The sequence below is a fragment of the Protopterus annectens genome, chromosome 4.part0, assembly GCF_019279795.1.
Source record: "Protopterus annectens isolate FY-2018-M chromosome 4.part0, PAN1.0, whole genome shotgun sequence".
Lineage (NCBI taxonomy): Eukaryota > Metazoa > Chordata > Ceratodontiformes > Protopteridae > Protopterus > Protopterus annectens.
In genome coordinates, this window is record NC_056733.1 from 1,533,887,542 (window position 1) to 1,533,906,910 (window position 19,369).

The window sequence follows — 19,369 nt, forward strand, 5'->3', positions numbered from 1 at the left end:
AGTTACAATAGTAAATGCATATTTCTGTTCTCTCCAGTAGGGCACACTGTGGATACATTTCAAACACAAGCACTTTACAATAACTTTTCAACACAAACTTCTGTAAAATCAATTTGATATACACATGACATACAGTTCTAATGCACATGTAACACAAGCATCTTGTATAAATCAGTTTGATATTCACAAATGACATAATTATTTACAAATCCAGCTAGCTGTGCTGGCAGTACCTCCTAAAGTCATATCTGATAATACAGCCTGGTAGAGCAATTTATTCTTTTTTTTGGGTAGAAAAGGTTTTGTGGCAAGTATGATGCCTGGAAAGTGTACATTATCCATGCATGCACTTTGGGGGGTTTTTTATTAATACCGCATTAGGTGGTATGTTATAGATAAAGGTTGGGGTGAGATTGTGGGTGAAGTGGTAGTGATAAAGAATCTGCCGGGGCTATGATGTCTGGTACCTGAATATGCTGAGTCGGGCTTTGGTTTGGCTGGATGTCACTGATATGTTTCTTTGCTATGGAGGTGATTGTATAGGTAAAGGCAGTTTTGCTTGACTTCATCTTTAATACTCTTTTCTGAGTAAATAGCTGTCGCTTTGCATAATTGCACTTGAACTATATGATATACAAATGCTGATATACATAGGGGGGGATTTGGAAATGAGGTTCAATAGTATTTTCCTTGAAGGACACAATGCACACGTTTTTTTGAAATTGTGATAGTAATGGATGTTGGTAGGGTGTTTATTGTGCAAATAGGAGAAGAGTTAATAGTATGAGAAATTGTAGGAAGACATTGTTTCTGAAATTTTAGAAACACAGGGGATTTAATGATATGAGATTTATTTATTTATTCATTTTATTTTTAATTTGATAATCTGGATAGAGCAGCCTGAGAAAAATACAATAGATACATGACATCATATACAGAGAGAATGACAAAATGCAATCTATATACATACATTATATACAAAGTGAATATCAGAGTTGGCCTGAGGGTATAAAGATAATAGATGCATGATATGATACATAGATTAGAACACAGTGTATGCATGCATTATATAGTGACTGGCATCAGAGCTGGCATGCTGAAAGAATCACAATCAAAAAGTCAGAGCAAGGTATGTAGACTGAAGAAGACAACGGTGAGGTTAAATTACATGACCAGAAAGATAGCAGTTGAATTTTCCTAGAGTCTTGAAATGTGCTCTTATTTGTGAATGTAAACTGGGGTAAGAGGATTGATCTTTAAAAAAAGAAGGGAGTTATTCCCACAGTGTGGGACCAAGGACTAAGAAAGCATGGTTTGTTCAGTAAAGCCTAGTTTGTGGGGTGTGGAAGGTATGATAGGTGTGGTTAGGATGTCTAAAATTGTATATTAGTGCATTTCTGAATGGTCTGGCAGCTATTGAAGGGAAGGTGCCATTATTGATAAGTTTAAATAGTTGACAGGCAAGTAGAAGGTCAGCACATTGTTTTTCAAGTAGCTAGTTTTATTTTTCAATTGTTTTGCAGTAGTTTTCGTTTCCTTGGGAAAGAGTGAAAAATCTGCAAATGGAATTTGAAATGGACTGAATGGTGGATATATTTCTTTTAGAAGTTGCAGCAATTAGAGGGAGAATATATTCTAACTGAGCCAGTATGATTCCTTTACCTATGGCATTTCTACATGATCTGGATAGAAATGGGAAAATCCTATTAGCCCAGAGTATTAAACAGTTGATTTTTGTGTGTGTGTGTAGTTCAGGTGGTGTTGGAAATTTAGGAAGAGGTCAAACTAAACACCTAGGTATTGGAATGAAGTAACATTTTCAATAGTGTTATTAAGATGATCAAGGATATTAGAGGCATTGAGACTGAACTGAGCTTTTTCTTAGTGCCAAAAAGCATTGTTTTTATTTTAGAAAAGTTTAGTAGTAATTGTTTCTCAATGACCCATTGACTAAGGGCATGAAAATTAGCATGAAGGTCAAGCTCAAGAGAAGAGACAGAATGTTTGGAGTGGAATAGGACTATGTCATCAGCATAAAGCAGGAAAGGAAGATGAGATAAGTAAAAAGGAAGTTTAAGTTAATGCAGATAGAAAACAGGAGAGGTGACAGAATAGATCCTTGAGGGACACCTTTCTGCAGAGGGACTGATGAGGAGGTTGATGAACTGAAATTAGCTGAGAAGTGATGGTTCGAGAGGTAGTTTTTGAACCAGGGCAGTGTGTTATCACTAATGCTATTTCAGTGAGATGATCAAGGAGAACTGAGTAATTGACAAGATCAAATGCTCTCATGAGGTCAATAAAAAAATTGCTCCAGTAGTTAGGCCTTAGTCCATTTAAAGAAGAATGTTGTCACTGAGTATCCAGATAGCTGTGATTGTACTGCATCCAGACCAAAAGGCATGCTGGTTTTGAGATTTTTTTTTTATTGTTTTTTGGATGAGGATATAATTAAAATATGGAGTACAGAGGGTTTATTAATGGAAACTAGAAACTGAAATGTAGAATAACAGATTGTGTTGAGTCTGTAGGCTTATAGGCGACTTTGGGATACATGGGTGTTTGAGTATAAGCAAAGGGAGTATTATTATGACTGAGGATGAATGAATATGTTGAGGGGTCTGTTAACAATGTAGGATATGAATGGAAAAGTAAGAGAAGTAAAGCAAAAACTACTGATTTTAGTATGTAAGTATGTAGAGAAAATGAGGATAAAGGGATATAAGCAGAACTTCCTAAATACTCTGTAATTGAGTTTAGGGAATTATATGGCAAGTATGTCCAAAGTACCAAAGAAAATAAAAGTAAAGTTATGATCTTTGTTTTTTTTTTTCCAGTCATCTGGAGTTTGCAGTTAAATCTGATTAAAAAATGGATTTTATATGACAGTGTGAAATAAAGAGGTTGGGATATAATACTCCTGCATTATATTATATATCATTTTGGTTTACAACCTTCATTGTATTTTTAGGACAGAATAAGATATATTTTTAATAACTATACATTATGCATATATATATATATAGTATAAGAAAAATGTGAAATGAACGTTAGAACATACTGCAATTAAAAGTGCTTAAGGATAAAATGGAGACGATAGGACTTAATAGAACAACTTGGTAGAATACTGTGTTACAAATGTGTTTTCCAGTCTAGCAGTAGATGTCTCCACAATACGATGTTAAGATACCTTTAAGGAATAAAATGGTAATAGTATGTAAATTCTGACCATGGGAAGACTTTTTTTTTGACATTGCCAAATAAAACATACAGATAAACAGGGACATGAAATACAAGACTGTTGATAAGAGAGCATGAACCACACTTGTTCTGGGAAAGAGCAAGCACCCTTTCTTGTATGTTTGCAATGTGAAAGGCTTGGTGCTTTGGGAAGAGATGATATTTAGCTGCGCTGGGAAAGGATATTATGAATTTTTTTAAGGATTTTATCAAAGAAAATGGAGGAGATTTGTTAGTAATGTGTTATATTTGGCGGAATCATTATGTTGATTTTAAAATTGGAGTGAAGCCAGAAACTGCTCAATTTCCCTGTTACTGCCATACCTATATTCTCTACTGCCCTCCTATACTGCACAATAGTTCTTAAATACACAAGTGGTTACAGCCATACTCAGTGTCTAGTGGTCACTCCTGTCTTTAGCACCCTCTTCCCCTTGTCAACTTGAATCCCATGAGCTTTTCCTTACTGATATATGTCTCTTACAGTGAAGAGCTCCAGTGAAGGAGTTTGCTGTTTGATTAATGTAAGATGCTCCTATGAATATGTGAACATAACAAGTTTTCCATCACCCAACACAATTATCCATTTGCTTTATAATTTGCTAAATCTACCATTATCACTGAACCTAATACTGAAAAAATCATCTTTCTTTGACATCTGTTCTTGCTATAGATGCACATGCAAAACCATTAAACTAGACAAGTCACACTGTCTGCTTTACAAATCATCTCCAAAAACAATCATGGCAGCAATGTTGTATTATACTCTCTCTCTCTCTCTCTCTTTGCCTTCCGAATGATTTCAACACTTATACATAGCCTTTTCCAAGACTACTTAACAATCACTCTGCATTATGTTCAGTTATTAACTTGACAAATTCATGTGTTGGAAAGCAACTTCTGAACTCATAGTGGTCCTTGAATTTACTGCCAGCTATCTTCATGTGCAGAAAGCATGTATGCTGACATTAGGAGGAATAAGGAGCTAGCCCATAGTTATGCAGTCCATAAATAGTAACCTTTCTCTATAATTGAGATACAGCAGCAGACCTGTAGGCACTGTTTCAGCTGGGATATGTTACAAAACCGATACCCCACACACACAGATTTCTGTCCAGAAAATGTATACATAACTTATCTATCCTGTCTGCCACCACGGAGTTTGCTTGCTCAGACCCCAAGTAGATTCCTCCACAAAATTAGCTTTCCTTTGAGATCTGGCCCTGCCTTTTTTAAAACAAGTTAACAATTAAGCATTGTTTGCTAAGCTATGATCTGGTGACTGTCACATATAATAACTACATCACTATATCTTTGCAATATGCTGAGATCATTTGTTGAGCATCCTGTTTAACAAGTCAATGGACTGTCATTTCTTGCCTTGGCCTATGAGTTAACTCTGCTTATTCGTTATCTGTCCCTAACCTAACTCCACTCACCCTTGCTACTTTGGTTGAAGACATTCCCTCCCCATATAAATGTTTTACTGGCTACAGTGTAAGTAAAAATGATCAATCAGAGTCAACATAAGACTGAAGTCTGAAGCATGTTCCAATACCTCATTATTCAAATGTTATTAGAAGGCTAATCTATTAAAGCTAAGTGGTGACTTAGCAAATCTCAACGGCCCTTTCCATCTTGGTGACTTCATTACTTATGCTGAATCCTTCACTGTCAGATTCTATGTATGTGTCAGTAGCCGCATAGACACACATGCCACCTTCAGAAATAAATACAACACCAAATGCAAAAATAAACCATAGTGGTAGAGCTGCAATATAAACAGGCTCTAGAAAAACAAATCATTACACTCGGAAGTAAATTTTTCAGGATGCCGTAAACACTTGCTAATCTAAATAAGGAACTACGGACTCTGGTCAAATTAACTGAAGCCAGATATGAGGTAAAAATAGCCATTCAGGCAAAGGATAACTACAAAGCCATTTTTAAATATGATAAGAATCTCAGAAACAATGCCCAGTCATACCTATTACACATTCCGAAGTACAACTGTATCATAAACATCCAAAGAAGAAATCTAAATCTTTTGTGCAAAATAAATAAAAAATGTTTGAAAGATAGGTTTGTATCATAGAACATATTACTTCTATGGATCTGTCTTTTACTTCACATAAAGTAACATACTTTTCTTACTCTATTCAAATGTAATTTTGATGAATGGATATGTAACCAAAAATTCAGGTAGTTTTCATCTTAAAACAGCTTTTTGTCTTTCTTGGTCTGTTAGAATTTAGCAATCACAATGACCTCAGTACCTGCAAATCTGCTGGATTCAGTTAACATTTAGTAAATTATCAGTACAATTACCTGTTTGGCCTAATTTGGTATTTCACAGCCGTTGTGTGCATTGAGTAAGCTTACTCTTATGTAGGTGAAGAATGTAACTGTCTAGTATGTCACTTTTATACTTTCTAGGTCCCTTTGGAGTTATCCACATTAGTTTCAAAAATCATTTTTAATCAGTGCCTCTGAATTAAGAGACTTCAGGTCTATATGGTTCCTTTCCTCAAAAATAAATAGACAAATGGAAGGATATTAGTGAATCATCCTCCCACTTAAAAAATGAAAAGCAGCAAGACGGTTGCTAAAAGAACATTTGCCGCTACTCTTTCAAGTAATGAACGCATCTTATGCAAACTGTATTACATAAACAGATACAAACAAATACTGGGCGTTTGTGTCTCATGCAGTCTGTGATACTGTATGCTGCAGCTTCATTTAATCACATTAGTTACTAGACAGATGCACTGTTGAGTGTTGGTGTTTTCAGCCTGAGTTTCCTTTAACTGCAGTGCAGAATGAGCTGTGTACAATATCTCTTCATGTCCCTAAATATCACAAGAAGTTGAACACATAAATATGAAGCATTGGTTTGGGTACTGTGTCTTTATGTCTTTACAGATTATGTAGGACACCTAATTACATGTGCCTGTAATTGCATAGGAACCTCTCAATTTATTCTGATGGACTGTAATGCCATAGCAATATAGATTTTATTTAGCCCTTTGAGGCACCAAAACTACTTCTCTGTTTGCTTTATTTCACTGTGGGTTCTCTACCCATTATGGCAAGGGATTCAAATGTCTCTCTGTGAATTACTCCTTACCAACATATAAGACTCCAAGCTAGGTTGATCTAATTTTGCTTTCATTCTCTACTGGTCAGACTATCAGTCAAGACCACTCAAACTTACAGATATGACAAAGTTATAAAAGGAAATAATCCCTGCAGTACAGCGACTGCAGAAAATAAATTTAAAACTGCACATAGCATGTGCAAAATGTAGCAAGACAGCTATGGCATAAGCAATATCTCTCAGCATGTCTAACTGAGGAAATAATTTAGGAATGGCATACATCCAAAACAATAATATCTAACTAGTAAAATCCTGTGGGCTGCTGGATACTCTCCAGATCAGAACCATCTATGCTGTAATGTAATATTTCGATTTTCACTTGATTCTATTTGTGAAAGGCTGGCTATCAATTGGCAGATCAGCAATCAGACATTTTTCAAATAACATTGTCTCCAATGCCAGGTTCGTCTTAACCCATAATTATAACGCAGTATGTACCCAGATTGTTGTTTCTCATTTTCTATAAATATATTTAAATTCCAAACAGTATTTCCAGGCTTGTCATATGAAGCAAGTTCTGTTAAGATCCTACTGCTCAGTCTTGATGACCCCCAGTTGCCACAACATATACATCCAGGCATTTAACAACCTTGTAATCATAACTGCTTAATTAGCACATTCTGACAACTATAACACCCTCTAGAACATCAGAAGGGCCACTACATAATTTTAGAAAATGTTGTAAAAAAATCTGGAAATATTTTGCAAGCATGGTGGGAAAATTAAAACCTCTCTACCCTCATGCGCTCTGTGATATTGTATTCTGCATCTTGGATTAATCACATTGATTACTAGACAGATGCACTTTGGAGTGCTGGTGTTTGCAGTCTGAGTTTCCTTTAACTGCACTGCAGAATGAATTGTGTACAGTACCTCTTCATGGCCCTAAATATCACAAGAAGTTCAACAATTAAATATGAAACATTGGTTCGGGTACTCTGTCTTTAACAGATTATGAAGGATGCCTAATTACATGTGCCTATTTTGATGAAATATTAAGCTGCAAAAGAATTAATGAATAGCTGTTCTTCTCCAACAATTAATTCATTTAACAGTAAAATTTAATTTTAAGCTCTGTAAATACTAAGAACGTAAAATGCCAAAATCTGCACATAGGGCACAACCTTCATGAAAACTTAGTAATGGTGCAAGTATGTTTATTTATATTTGAAAAGAATGCAGTTAGGTCACTTGCTAATTTCAACTCTTTGAACACGTTCAACATTTTAGGCAACCAAGTCATTTAAATTAACACGTAGGATGAGCCAATAATAGCAGAAAAACTCAATCATATGGAGCAAAACTTTGTAGTTACTGCCTCACGCATGTGATGGAGAGCATTTCTACCTGTTATCAGGCCTATTAAATCATTTTCTTTGTTAGTGAAAATATTTCTACCTGTTTGTTTTAACTCAGTATTCATTTCAGCAAGCTCTAACACATTGTTAAATAATGTAAACAGGCATAGATTAAACCATTTGAAAAATTACTTGACCTGGCTTTCCTTTACCATGCACTGCAATAGTTTGTTAAAATCTCGCTATACTTTATTAAATGTACATGAATATGTAAATAATTTCAGCATTTTTAATATAATGTCATAAATCATTAAAATATGGATTTTGTGCAGACAAGAAGATGACAATTTCAGAAACTGTGGAAAATAATTGTAGGTGTAATTTTCCAGTGGCCTTGCTTATCGACTATATGGTACATACTGACATTAGCAATATGTCCACTTGTTGTCACCTTATTAATCTGATGTGTGGAGTATGCCTGTAACCCAGTACCATCCAAAATCCTTACTCAAATCCAGTAGCAGAATACATATGGTGACAGGTACATTTACATGGATTCCTTGATGAGTAGCACTTTTGGAGGATTAATCTGAAATATCCTAATTAATCAAGTACTGTACTTCTCACCAAAGTGAATTAAAATGCTGTGCATAGGGACCAGCATCTGTTAGTCTACAGCATGCACAGGGGTTAGCATCTGCTAGTCCACAGTATGCACAGTGGCTAGCATCTGTTAGTCCACAGTATGCACAGGGCCTAGCATCTGCTAGTCCAGGGTATGCACAGGTGCCAGCATCTGCTAGTCCAAAGTGTGCACAGGGGCTAACATCTGTTAGTCACAGTATGCACATGGGCTAGCATCTGTTAGTCCACAGTATGCTTAGGAGCAAGCATCTGCTAGTCCACAGTATGCACAGGGGCCAGCATCTGCTAGTCCACAGTATGCACAGGGGCCAGCATCTGCTAGTCCACAGTATGCACAGGGGCCAGCATCTGCTAGTCCACAGTAGTTTTTTTTCCCCATGATGTACCATCCAGTCTTCTGTGATCAGTTCCCATGTTATCCCACACAGCTTCATAGCTGATCTATATATCCATGACCACGTTTTGTATATCACAGTCCAGCTAGCTGTCCACTTGACCCTTCTACAGATTCAGTTACTCCCTTTAGACACAAAGACAGTGAATTCATCTAATTAGGTTTTGTCTCAGTAATTTATATAAATTATGCCATTCTTCCTGTCAGCTAGCACGCTTCCTCTTCCTATTTCTGCATGGGCCTTGTCGTTGAGGACAACTTGCCCCAAGTATGCTCTTTTCATAAACCAATATTAATTTTTATATAAAAATATGTGTATCTGAATGTTCCATTTGAGAAGTAACCTCCCTTTGTCTTCTCTCTCCCTCTCTCTCTCTTTAATTAGGTAGGTTTATTGAGTGAGATGATTGACTGACCATCATGTCAAAATTTGAAAACATCATAGGTTCATAGGTTCATAGGTTGGTACTAGGCTATCAGCCCTAGGCCCTGTACAAGCCTAGCCATAACAATTCCCTGGCTATTTCTTCCCACAATATTTACTTCCCTGAACCCCTGTCTAGCAGGGTGACTGACATGATCCCCGGGTTAAGTTTCCTATCTCCCATCCAGTCATCAAGGTTCCTTTTGAAGATGGCCAAGGAGGCGGTCTGCTTGACATGTATGGGCAGTCTGTTCCAGAGTATGGGGAGTCTCTGAGTCGGGAACCTATCCCTCCAGCATGTTTTGTTCATTATGATAAGGTTTAGATCATTGGAGCTTGTGGCTCTAATGGACTGCAATTCCTTTAAGTGTAGCATGTCCAACAGCTCTGGGTTTGACATGGCCTTGTATGTTAAGCAGAGATTGCCTCTGAGTTGATGATATGTAACAGAATATAGCTGGAGTTTTTTTAGTTGGTCAGCATAGGGCACCTGCTTTAGGCCTGTGATTCTTTTAGTGAGGTGTTTCTGCGGCCTTTCCAGTTGTTGCAGATGTCTTGTGAGGTATATACCAAATGGGGCGTTGTACTCTATGATGGGTCTAATGAGGGATGAGTACAGTGGGACAATGACCTCCTTTTTTATGGATGAAAAGCCCTTAGTGATGAGGTGTGCCACATAGAAGGATTTCCTGATTGTTGTGGCAATGTGGTTAGTGAAGGTGAGACCACTGTCCACCTGTGTTCCTAAGTGTCTTATCAAACTTTGGGTGTTTAATGTACTGCCACCTATGTGGTAATTCATGGGTACATGTTTTTTTCCCAAAGGGGATAACTATACACTTCACACTTCTTGGCATTGAGCTTGAGCCCATGGCTCTGGCACCAAGCATCTGTTTCTGTAATGCCCTTTTGTAGAATATCCACATAATTTAGGGATTCAATAATGACTCCCAGTTTGCAGTCATCTGCGAACTTTGTTAGCCAGAGTCCCTTAGTGTTGGCCTGTACTTCAGAGAAGTAGATGCCAAACAAGATTGCTCCCAGGACTGAACCCTGAGGTGCTCCACGTGTCACTTGTCTGGAGCTGGATTTGGAGTCGACTACTTTTACAGTGTGGGTTCTGTCAGTAAGCCAATTGGCAACCCATCAAGTGACGTAGGGATTTATGCACAGCTTAGTAAGTTTATATATGATTCCAGAGTGGGGGATGGTGTCAAAGGCCTTGGTGAGGTCCAGATAGGCTGTGAGCACCTCCTTATCCTTGTCCATGGCTCTGGAGACTGATTTGAAGAAGTAAATTAGGTTCAGGAGACATGATCGGCCCTTCATGAATGCAAATTGGGTGGGATCCAGTGTTTGAAGGTTGCTAATGTCTTTGTTTATAAGTTCCATGATAATACATTCCATGGCCTTGCAGAACAGGCTTGTCAGACTGATGGGACTGTAGTTCCCAGGATCCAAGGTGTATCCTCCCTTGTGGAGTGGGATAAAGTACAGTTTTGTACATACCATAAATGTAGATGTTCGAGTGCTCACCCTGCTGCAGTCATCACACTTGGGTTATCCTGCTGTCAGGCGGTCCCGCAGTCGGCCTGAATTCCAAAGTCTTGGTCCAGCATCGGTTGCTGTCGCTTCTTCCTTGACGTCAGTGCGCCAGGGGTATATAAGAGGCATCCGACGCCATTTTCTTCAGTTTTGCTTGCCCCAGATGTCAGGTGCCCCCAATAGGTAGGCAATATAAATATATATATATATATATATATATATATATATATATATATATATATATATATATATATATATATATATATATATATAGCTAGATAAAAATGATAAAAATAAAACAATACCTTTAGGCACAAGCAAATACACCACAGAGGTTGTATAGGATAGAGTGGTATAGATAAGTTCAGCTAGTTCAGAGGGGATGGAGGGAGGGTAACCTGGACTGCAGCAGGGTGAACACTCGAACATCTACATTTATGGTAGGTACAAAACTGTACTATGTTCATCGTGTTACCCTGCTGCAGTCATCACACTTGGGTTGAATCCCAAAGCTAAGGATGGGAGGTGGAGTTAAACAGGTTTAGAAGAAGCTAGTAGGCCCTGCAAAGCTGCAGTGGCAAAACCAGCTCTAGTCTTAGAATATACAGGTAAGTGATAGTGTTTGGTGAAGGTGTGCACTGAACTCCAAGTTGCAGCTTCCAGAATATCCTTGGTTGGCACTCCCCTGAGAAAGGCTGTTGATGTAGCTGTAGCCCTGGTGGAGTGGGACCTAATGTTAGCAGGTACCGGTTTCCCATGTTGCGTGTAGCAGAAACGTATGCAATGCCCTATCCATTTAGAGATGGTCTGTTTTGAGATAGCTTTTCCTTATGATCCTGCAGCATAGGCTACAAAGAGCTGGTCAGATTTTCTGAAAGCCTTAGTTTTATCCAAGTAGTAACGTAATTGCCTGTGAATGTCCAAAGAGTGCAGGAGTCTTTCTCCTTTGTTCTGGGGACTTGGGAAAAAGGTGGGCAAATGAATGGTTTGGTGTAGGGCCACACTGGATACCACCTTTGGCATAAAGGAAGGGTTAGTTCATAGAGAGACTCTGTCTTGATGAAAAATGAGGAAAGGCTCCACTGCCATTAGTGTCTGTAGCTCTGAGACTCTTCTAGCTGAGGTTATTGCTAGTAGCAGGGCAGTTTTCCAGGAAAGAAATTTTAAATCAGCTGAAAAGGCTGGTTCAAAGGGCGGCAGTGTAAGCTTTTCCAGAACAAAGTTGAGATCCCAAGTAGGTGTTGGAGCTCTTCTTGGCGGTCTTATGTTCTTAGCCCCTCTGAGGTACTGTCTTAGGAGTGGGTGTGAGAATAAAGGAGGATCCATGTTGTAATGAGCTGAAATTGCTGAGGCGTGGATCTTAATAGGTGAAAAGGAAAGTCCTTTGTGCAACATCTCAGTTAAATATTGTAGAATCTGAGGAATGTTTGGATCAAGGGGATTTTGGCCTTTAGCCTGGTTCCAGGCGCAAAATCTTTTCCATTTGTCTGAATAGGTTTTCCTGGTGCTGGGCTTCCTGGCCTCCAGAATGACATCCATAACAGCTTTGGATAGAGGTGTTGGCTGGTTGTTTAGGTAATTTGCCATGCAGCCAGGTTTAAAGTCTTGAGTAGACTGTGTAGAATCTGATTGTCTCGCTGGGTGAGCAGGTGAGGAATTTGTGGTAAAATCCATGGTGGGCCGTGGGCCATGTTCCTTAGAATTGGTTACCAATGCTGGTGTGGCCAGTCTGGTGCAATGAGTATCAGCTGTGGTCTCTCTAATCTGACTTTCAGCAGTACCTTTGCTAGGAGAGGCAGTGGAGGAAAGGCATACACTTTTAATGTTTTCCAACTGAATGAAAGGGTGTCCACTTTCCAAGCTTGTGGATGGAATGTCCTTGTGCAAATTTTTTGAAGTTGGTAGTTTTGGGGGCTTGCAAACAGATCTATGTCTGGGCATCCCCATTTTTGAGCTATCATTGCAAATACTTGTGGATCTAGTTTCCACTCATGTGGATCCATGATATTTCTGCTTAGGTCGTCTGCCAATGTGTTTTTCTTTCCTGGCAGGAATTGTGCTTGTAATTGAACCTGGTAAGACAGTGCTGTGTTCCACAAGGTCATTGCTTGCCTTCATAGAGGGTAAGAATGTGTGCCCCCCTTGCTTGTTTATGTACCACATTACTGTGGTATTGCCCGTCTTTATTATTAGTTGTCCTGGGTGTAAGAGGTCCTTGAAAGCTGTTAGGGCATTCTGTACTGCTAGCATTTCTTTTTGATTGATATGCAGATGCCTCTGATCTGTAGTCCATTTGCCCTGAATGCACTGTCCTGTCGTGTGCTCCCCAGGCATAGTCCGATGCATCTGTTGTCATAGTTTGCCAGGCTATGGGTAAGGTGAAAGGCTGACCCTTGTTGAAGTGACATGCCTGTGCCCACCATAGAAACTCCTGTTGAAGGCAGGGAATGAGTGGTATCATTGTTTCCAAGCTGTGGCTGTGCTGAGTCCATACGCTTTTCAGGTACCATTGTAATTTCCTCATATGCAGTTTTGCAAATGGTATTAGTAGTATGCAAGATGCCATGAATCCCAAGGCCTGCAGAATTTTTCTTGCAGGGAGTTGGGCCTTTGTTGCCATTATTTTGAAATATTGAGTCAGCTGTTGTTGCTTGTCTGGCATGAGATAAGCCATCTGGGCCACTGTATTCAAGCTGTCACCCAGGAATATTATGTCTTGTGAGGGCACTAGTTTTGATTTCTTTGCGTTTACTGGGTACCCCAGGCAACTTAGAAGGTGTTTGACAAATGCCAGATGCTTTAAAAGGATGTCCTTGCTTTCTGCTTGAATAAGGCAGTCATCCAGGTATGGGTATATTTGAATTCCTCTTTGTCTACAGTATGCAATTACTGGTGCCAGGCATTTTGTGAAGACCCTGAGAGCAGTAGATAAGCCAAAGGGCAGTGCAGAGAATTGATAATGTGTTGAACCTGCAATGAAGCGGAGGTATCTTCTGCAATTTTGTCTGATAGGGACATGCAAGTATGCCTCCTTGAGGTCCAACGTTACTAGCCAAGCATTCTTGCCCAGCATGGGAAGAAGCTGCTGTAGTGTTAGCATCTTGAATTTTGGTACTTGCAGATAGGTGTTCAGAATTGAAAGATCCAGAATGGGTCTCCATGCTTTGTCCTTTCTTGGGATTAGAAAGAGTCTTGAGTAAAATCCTTGTCCTTGCTCCTGTGTAGGTACCTGTTGAATGGCTCTCATGTCCATGAGAGCTGTAATTTGTTTTTGTGCCTCTGCCCATTGATTTGTTGGCAGGTTTGGCATTCCTTTTATCCTTGGTAAGGTATGAAAGTGGAATCTGTATCCTTGAGAGACAATGTTTAGGACCCATTTGTCTTTTGCCAGTTGTCTGCAAAAAATGCTAATTTTCTTCCCAAGGGAGCTGCCAGGAGAGATTTGCTTGGTAGTTTGAGGATTGAGTCATTGTGTTTGTCTTCTGCTAGCTTGGGGCCTGTCTTCTCCTCCTTTCTGGGTAGCAGAACCCCATTGGCGAGGTTTGTAAGGGCCTTGTGACTGACCTCTGCCCCTTGGGTGTCTGTATTTGACTCTCTGTGATCTGTCAGAAGCTGGAAAGGACCAGTTTTTCATTGGCCAATTTCTGCTGAAATGAGGGGGTTGCACCTGCAAAAAATCTTTGACCGTCTGCATAGACTTTGCCTTATCCTCCATTTTCTTTAAAACCTCTTCTGCTTTGACACCAAATAATACATCCTGCTGTAAATGTGCATCCAATAATTTTGCTTTAACATGATCAGGAAGGGTTTGTTCTTTTAACCAAGCATGTCTACGTATGACAGAGCCAGTAACAGCAGCTCTACAGGAAGCTTCCAATGAATCAAATCCACATTGTAAAGTATGTTTGCCCACCTGTTCAGCTGCATGCAACAGATCCTGCATTTCCTTGAATTCAGACTGTTCAGAATGTGTGCTCATTTTTTGTTTTAATTGAGACATTAGAAACTGCTGATATTTCAGCATGTGAAATGTGAAACTGACAATTTAATGCTCTCATAGCCAGAGTTGCTGAGGTGTATATTTTCTTTCCCCATCTATCTAGGGCTCTGGAATCCCTTTAAGAGGGCACAGGATTTTTAGCCATAGAAGCTTTAGCTCCCTTAGGACCCTGGGAAATTGTTTCTGGGTCAGCCACAGGGCTTTTATAAAGGAATTTGTGTGAGTCAGGTACTCTGTAGTATCTGTCTGGTTTGGCTGGAGCAGGAGGTAGAGAGTCTGGATTTAGACTAGACTCCAAGTAAACATCATCCCAATATCTAAAACTGGAGGGATAGCAAGAGGTCTGTGCTGGGGTAGTAAAAGGAACTCTCGGAGCCTTTTCTTAGAATCAGAGTAGTCCTGGCCTTCCCAGTGGAAATGTTCCCTCATGGTATGTAAAGTTTCCCCAAAGGAGTAATCTTCAGGGAGAGATGCTGAGGGAATAGAGTCTTCAGCACCAGAGTCTTCATAAGGTGGAAAAGTGTAATCCTGTTCCTCAGAAGAATCTGAGGAAATTGAAACCTGGTCAGAGAAAGCATAATCCTCCTCTTGTCTTGGTCTTTTATCAGGGGGGGGGGGGGCCCTGATTAGGATAATCAAATCTTCAGCCATCTTAAGCATCTGTTTCTTAGGCATGGGGCCTTGAACTGTAGACTGATGTACAGTCTTCTTTGGTTTTAAAGGAGTTTTAAGCTTAGCGTAAGATTTAATGGTGAGTGTAGTCGGTTTGAAGACACCTTCTGCAACCGAGGGTGTTTCCACTGCACCGGGGTCTACTTCTGCTCCGGTGTCAGAAGGGCCTAATGAGGATGGCTGCATCGGCCTAGTAGACTCTGCTTGAGAATCCGCAGCTGTCTGGGGTTCCAGTTCTGTGGTCGTCAGGGGCTGCGTAGGCGCCTCACTGAAAACCAGAGAACCAGCGACAGGCCCAGCAGAGGCCTCGGAGTCTGGCTTGTTCCTAGGCTGCCTGTCCTTATCCTTGCATTTTTTATGCATGCCGGTTGTCGGCTGCTCCAACGGCATGATATAATTAAATTTCCTACAAAAATAGTGTTGTGTGAAATCAAAACGGTGTTTGATAGTTCGTTTATTAAACCTAGCACAAAACCAACAACCTATGACGTCGTAGTCTGGGCCTAGGCAAGGAATACAATAAGAATGGAAGTCCTTATGTGGTATTTGCTTCCTACAAGAAATGCAATTGTTAACTTTTTCTGACATCGGAGTGAGGCAAGAAAAGGTTCCCCAATGGGGTACTTAGCTTTATTGAAGACTTTGGACTGAAATTCGAATCGAAAATCTCAGGTGTCGGCCGACTGGCACTTGCGAACTGCTTCTGCTTTGGGCACCGCGCGTCAAGAAAGACTGAAGAAAATGGTGTCGGATACCTCTTATATACCCCTGGGAGCAGGGGTGGAAAGGTACCTGTCACCCGCTGTCAGGTCCGGGCTGTGGTGAGTAGCGAGCTTGACAAGGAGATTCGAGACAGGTTACACCAGCTTGAGGGCCACATGGTGCAATTAGAGGGTGAGCCTGCCCTTCCTATCCAGCCCCCAGCACAGCCACCTTTGGGGCCATGAAGGTGCAGTGGTGACTGCCCATGGGTGGGAACCTCAGTCCCATTGTTTCTATTGGGGGGGCTCATTGGCTTGTGACCTACAAACACCCCTCCCCATCCAAGGTGTTTACCCCCACATGTGTCATATACTGCCCCTGTATGCATCTTGTTTGTCTCCTGTTAACCTACACAACCTACCTCCCCAAATATACCTGCTACCCCTCCCCAACATCCCAATCTCAACTGAAAAAAAAAGGGCAATCTGTTCCCACAAAAAAATCTCGCCCCATATATAGCTGTCCATTTCGCACATGTGTCCACTGGACACATGTAATCTGGTCTAACTGGCATCACAATGAATTATTGTTGGCCTCACCTCTCCCCAAGGGGTTTGAGTGTCAAAATCTACCTCCAAATTCAGTGTATATGCACAGCTGTAGCTGTAAAAGAAATGGGCAGCTATGGACCTTCCCTACACCCTTCCTGCACATCCCTGAATATTTTCCCTACTGTCTTTCCCTCTTTGTGCCCCTTTTTTCACCACTTTCCTATGAACCCCTTTTTATTTTCTTTTAAAGAAATTAGTGCAGGGGTAAGCAGTAGTAAGCACTTTTAAGCAGCAGTAAGTGGGTTTAAGCCTGTTTGCATGGGGTTAAGCTATGCCTACTCACATTAAGCAATTTAGAAGCTGAGTGTAGGAAACTGTAACCAGAAGTTAGCAGTGCTTACCTCCACGCAAACCCGGTTACAACTTCTTTAAAGTGCCTTAATCACTCTGTATCCAATGGCCTGTGTTCTGCCCAGCAACAAAATAAACCGCCTCTGCAAGGCTCGAACCCAAGACCATGCACACCATACACAAAGGGATTTACCACTAAGCCATGCCAGATATACATAAATCTGATGTTTTCAGAAACATAACATCCAGCCCAGTCATGTAACAGTACAGAGAATGTGTACCATCTAGATGTATGTGTGTGTGTAAATATATTAATATCTAAACAGATACAACATATCTATATATGTAGATATATATATATATATATATAGATATAGATATATAAATATTAAGACATATATACAGATATATAAATAGATATGACCATATATACATGCAAATGCTGACATCTACACATATATATATATATCAACACCAACATGTCCACATATACACAGCAAGTTACATATATGTACGCAGATATATATATCTCCGTAGGTAGATACGGACATAGTTATAAATATGTAAGCAAATATATTTACCTATATAGGTATACATGGCCATATATCTGTAGATAGCAATGGTAGATTAACAGAAACATATATGTCCACATGCACCATTAATGGGGTTGAGAGGCCCCAAACGATATGCATCTTGTACGAATTGGCATACCCCCACACAGCCAAACATGTCTGCCCTGCAATACATTACAAAGTTTATTTCATTTTATTTGTTTTATTTAAATAGGAATTTAAATTATCTTTCTTTTATGTTTAATTTTTTATACTTCAATCCCCTCTCCCCCACCCACTAGGCAGGCTGACCAGTACAGGCTCATACAACCCAGCCTCTCCTCGACCCATATTTTCTTTACCAACAGCCCCCTCCCCTGCTGCACACAAGCAGCCACCATCCCTTCTCTGGTTACTGGCCCATAGCAACCATAACACCACTCTTTGCCCACCCTCCACTACTCCTCCCCTCGGGACTCATCTTGTACATTGTCTCAACCCAGGTATCTTCGGTATTCCACATGCTGTACTCCATGCACATATGAACATAGCAATGCTTACCTTTGGATACATGAGGTTACCGGAAAGAATAACACCTAATTTTTGGGTCATCCTGCATTGGACAAATCTTTTCTTGGTAATAACAATAGGCTTCACAGGTGACTTTGTTTACACCAATGGTTTTATTTTTGGGTATCATAAAGCATACGGCACTACAGATTCCCCTCCTGATAACTAAACTATTTTCTAATGAAGATGCACACAGAACCTTGCCGGACCACTGGTCTCACAGTAGTTTTGGTTAAGAACTGTGTTGGTAATTTAAATAAACAGCTCAAAATATTGTATTTAAACAATGATAAAATGATTGCGTTTAATAATGAAACATGTCTGTCTGAAGAAGTCTTGATAATAAAGAAGACAAAAGCGCTAAATAATACAGGTGTTTTGGGTGTTTTCTCTTCAATTTATTTTGAATTTGTTTTGAATGCTTTTGTGTCACGGAGTTTGTTCGTTTTTAGTGATAATTATCTTCGTTTTTTGTGCGGTCTGGTAACATATATATATATATATATATATATATATATATATACATATATATATTTATTTATTTATATATATATATATATATATATATATATATATATATATATATATATATATATATATACACACATATATATATAGATATACATGTGACTACACATACACATGCAGACATATGTACAGTAAGATACTTATGTAGTAGGCACACACAATATGGAACATCCACTATGCCTACAGTGAACACCCTAATAACTGGACACTGGATGACCGACACATACAAATGACATTCATCGCCTGCAACATATACCCACTGAGAGGTCATAGGATAAACACCAGACACAGGTTTGCAGAAATGGAATACTTTTATTTGTGTACTATTACAGAATTACATGCCATGTCATATAGCTGTTCAGACACTGACATCCATATCAACAGATTAATGCAACTGTGAAACAGTTATACTAATACAGTAGTCTGGAAAGGTCCACAACTCTTGCTGTCCAAGCCAAGCCCTTCAAATCATACATTAGTAAGGACAGACTGGGCCACAGGATACCACACAATCAACAGTAAGTGATGCAGGTGTATAGTTCAGCAGCATCTAGCTACACTCTGTACACAATCACTAGGTGGTAAAGACTTCAGTTGACCAAATGGGATGTAACTGTTACATAACAAGGCATAACTGACACCATAACAGGCATACTGGCACACAGAACAGTCTATATGTCAGGAGGCAGTAGGCCTGCAGTCACCCACTTTATGTAAGTAATGTCAAGCTAGGTGACATGT

At 39.7% G+C, this 19,369-nt stretch overlaps 1 protein-coding gene across 1 annotated transcript in view; it reads right to left on the minus strand.

Annotated features, from left to right (window-relative positions):
* Positions 1-19,369, minus strand: part of GPRIN1 (G protein regulated inducer of neurite outgrowth 1) — a 926,017-nt gene that overhangs the window by 498,482 nt on the left and 408,166 nt on the right. The window lies entirely within an intron of this gene.